The 5,000-nt window shown below is 33.7% G+C and overlaps 1 protein-coding gene across 5 annotated transcripts in view; it reads right to left on the minus strand.

Moving 5' to 3' along the window:
• The window catches only part of dsd (attractin-like protein dsd), a 48,492-nt gene that overhangs the window by 42,236 nt on the left and 1,256 nt on the right, over positions 1 to 5,000 (minus strand). The gene's annotated exons all lie outside the window — the stretch shown is intronic.

Below are 5,000 nucleotides of genomic sequence, written 5' to 3' on the forward strand. Positions count from 1 at the left end.
ATAATACCTAGCTTTCATAACTCATTTTGAGAAAGTGTCTACAAACGCATTCAGCTTTTGCACATCAAAATGTTCTCTGTCATCACTATACTGATCATATTACACCACACCAAAAAGAAAAGAATATCAGTTTCAAGGTCCTTAGAATAAAAAAAAAAACATCTCAACCCTTTTCTTATATACTGGTACAAGTCAACTTCACATACCTATGAGCTTCACCTCTCTACAAAAAACACTAGGGTCAAAATCTATCTATAACATACTTAATATCTTCCGAAGTCTCAACCTAACAATAAGTATGAATTATCTTACTCTATATTCCATACAAATCATAAATTACAATCAACTTATGAAGAAATGAAACAAAATTACACACACTCAGATACTTAATATGAAGGAACCAAATTCATATAAAAGTACCCCAATGCCCTGAATCAGATATCTAACACCAGTAAAAGAATCTATTAACTTTAACAATATTCCTCTTTCTATCTCTAAAGCTTCAAATGTAATATCAGCCTAAAAACAATTCCTGTAACAAGCCAGATATAATAAAAGTACGGTATGCAAGGGAAGTGCTACTATCCATCTATAATGCATTAGTAGTAGTATATTTATAGTAGCAGTATAACATGCATGTCTCTCTAACAAATGCTAACAGTATCATTTTCAGCTATATTCCTCTTATTTCCATATATTAATATACTCCTAAAAATAAGGATATTTTGTTATCTGATATCTGTTATCAAGAACAACCTGTTATTGTCTTTACCTGAAAATGTACTTGAGAAAACAGTGATGTGTCTTTTAAGGAAATTTTGAAAGATTCTACAAAATATGCTTCTGCCAGATATTCAGAAACAATAGAAGCCAGATTTTCCCCAATCTTCCTAATCATTTCCCAGCCTTTCAATCACAGAAATCATACAATTTCAGACCAGTCATCAACTCTGGTTCAGCTCAAGTGTTGTTCCATTACTTCAAATTTAATTAGCACAGAAAACAGAACCTGCCATTAATAAAGAACTGTACCCTAATGCCTACTTGTGTGATAACACGTTCATTCTAATCTGGTGTGCTGATAGGTAACATTTCTTAACACGAGGGAATTACAGAAATGAGGGCAATGACATTCTCTCTCTCTCACGTGCGCACATACATACATACATACATACATACATACATACATACATACACACACACACACACACACACACACACACACACACACACACACACACACACACACACACACACATTCACATTCACACACACACACACACACACACACACACACACACACACACACACACACACACATTCACACACACACATTCACATTCACACACACACATTCACATTCACACACACACATTCACAATCATACACACACATTCACATTCACAATCACACACACACACACACACACACACACACACACACACACACACACACACACACACACACACACACACACACACACACACACACACACACACACATATACACACACATATTGTACATAGCATTATAGCCATTGCTATTTACACCTTAACCACAAGGACACCTCATTACATCCAAGTGGCTGTGATCTTGGGAGTATATAGAAACATTTCTCTATATATTCTTTAGAAAATTTGTACAAAAGTTCCAAGTTCTCTTCATTACGATTACCTGAACTACAAGGCCGAACAATGTAAAGAGGAAATGAATGTAGTTTGATATGTCTTACACAGACAGCTGTATGAGCTTCTGATTTCGAGCTTTATTTTTTTTTCTATTTCATTCACCAGAAACACAGATATGGCCAGTCACCTTGGTTTTCAGCCCAACAAGTGTTATAAAAATACATAAAATTCTACACATCATCGTAGCCTTAAATAGCGGAGATCCATGCTGTTCTAAAATGCCCACCAGCAAGTATTCAACAGCAAAATATCTGTTTCTTAGTATTATACAAACTTCATTTATTTATCTGCTCTCTACATTTCCTTTAGTTATTACCAAATGCAGTCATGACTTGATCTCTTAAGTAATTACAGGACTAGCTACCTTGTCAAAAAATATATTGAGACAGCGTCAAGGACCCCAATGGTAATAATCACAGAACAAAATCATCTGTGGAAACTCTTCCTTCGTTGTTTGAACCAATGAGAAATGGCCTTGGGCTGTCTGTTTCCATCCTTGGGAGCTAATTGTTTGGAAGAGAACCATATGTTGACACAGAGAAATTGTGCCTTTTAATGCAAATAATATAACAATCCTTCTATTAATCTGCACAAGTATAAAACAGTATAATCACCTATCAAAAAAAGGCACATTCTAAACTATGTTGTATTCTACTCTATTTCTTCCGCTCTATAAGATGACAGTGTCGATTTCCTTCTATCTACGCATGTCGCTCTCTTTAACTTATACCTATTATATCTAATGAAGAAAACAATATCAAAACATGGCTTGAATAAATTTCTCATAAAAACTCAATAACGTAAAACGTTTCAATTAGAGAATCTTCATTGGAAATCAATCCGTACAATCCTCCTGAAGCAACTAATTTTCTCGTGGAAAAGAAATAATTTTACAATTCCACAGACTAAACAAACAGTGCAGTTATTACAATAATAAAGCAAAGTTGTTTGGTCTTTCTCTTAAGTGGTAACTTCAGGTTATTTCAAATAACACACTTTCTACTATTGTTTGGAATTTGGACATCAATGACTTCTCAGATATTGTCCTTTTAAGACACAGTTGTCACAAAACGAAAAAAAAATAAATAAAAAAATAAATAAAAATACATAAATAACCAATGTAATTCTGAAAATATGGTAAATTCAGTCGAGCATTACTGTACTGAGCCAACATACCTGTAGCTTAACATTCTAGCAATACAGACCTTGACATTGTTACTTTTTGGGAAATTAACTGCCAGGGAGGTCTGCAAACTGCACAACAATGGTTATGAACAAAGCAAATATATTTAGTCTAAATTCATATGTAGACTGTTTTTTTCTGAGCTAAAGCCATGTCATTGGAAAAAAAGCCCTAAAATAATTTGATCTACTCATTCTGCAATCTGTTCACAATGACTAATCATCCAAAAAAATCACAGAGAATAAAATACCTTTCAGAAGGGTTCGTCCATATATATATATATATATATATATATATATATATATATATATATATATATATATATATATATATATATATATATATATATATATATATATATATCTATATCTATATCTATATCTATCTATATATATATATATATATATATATATATATATATATATATATATATATATATATATATATATATATATATATATATATATATATTTCATAAACTTGATAAAGTCACTCGGTATTTCTACCTGGTTTGTGTGAGGCTTCAATACCTCGTCACAGCAAATTCCAATAAATCTCAATCATCCATTAGATAATCTGACAAGAGGGAGCTTGTGTCTCAGAGTCTAACATGGATCACAGAAAGCCTCTAGTACATTTGGACGGATCACAAACAATATATAAAATTAAGAGAAAAAAAGTCAGAATTTGAAGGCTGCTGTGGATGTGTTAGTCATATTCATCCATCTTACGAAATCAAAAGCCACAAAAGTTCACTTCCAACGAAAGTCTTTGTACAATGCTCTTTACTTCACTATTTACAAAGGAGTAACAAAGGAACTGGCCAGCCTATAAGGTTACCAAGAACTTTCCCTTCCTTCAAAAAGCTAACTTTCTCCTTGTTTTATCATATGCTTGGAACACACCCACACGTCTGCCACTGGCTTCAAACGAATCAGCTGAATGTCGGCTCTCCATCAAAAGCTAAAAAAAACTTTGTACACTTAGGCAAGATGGTGCTTGTGTATCTCGCTAACATATCATTTTAAAAATCAGTCTAAAAATCTGTTTCACCAGAATAAACATTGTGGAGGTTAATGGCCTAGCGCAAAAGCCAAATGGATCGTCTAACACTGCGTCACTGTCACACTGGATTCCATAATGCAAGGACCCCATTACAGAGCAAGCATACATCAAGTGGATGTGGAAAGAACAATGATCATGTGAATAAAATGGGTGGGGTGGGGTGGGGGGTAATTTTTTTATAGGTAGTATTGGAGACTTGTAAAATGCAACTTATTTTGAGTTATGATAACCTTTTTACTAATTAATTTTCCTGATCCTTTAAAAGCAAACATTTACTGAGAATATTCTATTACTTAAGGTCTTCACATTACACTCCACCACTTATAATATGTACCCTTACTTACTTGTGAAGACTGAAAAACAAACAAACAAATAAACCGTGGAATGAAAAAAAAACACAATACCCAACAAGTATTACCGTTTCTTATTTCATACACTTATATATGACGAACAAATCCCTGAAACACACTAACTAAGACCTATAAAAAAGATTTTAATGAGCAAATACAAACAAATAAAAGGTAACTGGCCTATCATAGTAATACAAAGCACAGCCTCGATTCCAATAAACAGTAATCAAAGGAAGTGACTAATAGTATGGCAGAAAAGCCCCTGATTGGTGTCCTGCGCATGCACGATGAAACAAACAAAAGGGGCAGCGTCTTGACTTGAGATGATACCACTCTCAATTAGGTTAGGTTAGGCCAGGCTAAGTTCATACTTTTTATCCAGAAATGGTGTATATATACACCTACGCCCATGTGTGTTGTGCGCCTAACGGTAAGAAATCGGATACAGCTGCTGTCTCGATCTCAATCTCAATAAGCTGAATCATAGACGACTAAAAGTTAGCACGTGACCATGCCTAATCAACAACTTCTGACAGAGAGTATAACCCTAGAATACGAGGTACAAGGTAATTCATAATGCAAAAAATAATTACATTTCACCATCTGAATCAATACGAAAAAACATCATCTAATTCACAGGACACTTAGCAGTCTTATATACTTCTGCTAAATACAGATCCTGTTTAGTACCATAATATATCTTACACATGATAT

The sequence above is a fragment of the Penaeus vannamei genome, chromosome 15 (assembly GCF_042767895.1).
Source record: "Penaeus vannamei isolate JL-2024 chromosome 15, ASM4276789v1, whole genome shotgun sequence".
Classification (NCBI taxonomy): domain Eukaryota; kingdom Metazoa; phylum Arthropoda; class Malacostraca; order Decapoda; family Penaeidae; genus Penaeus; species Penaeus vannamei.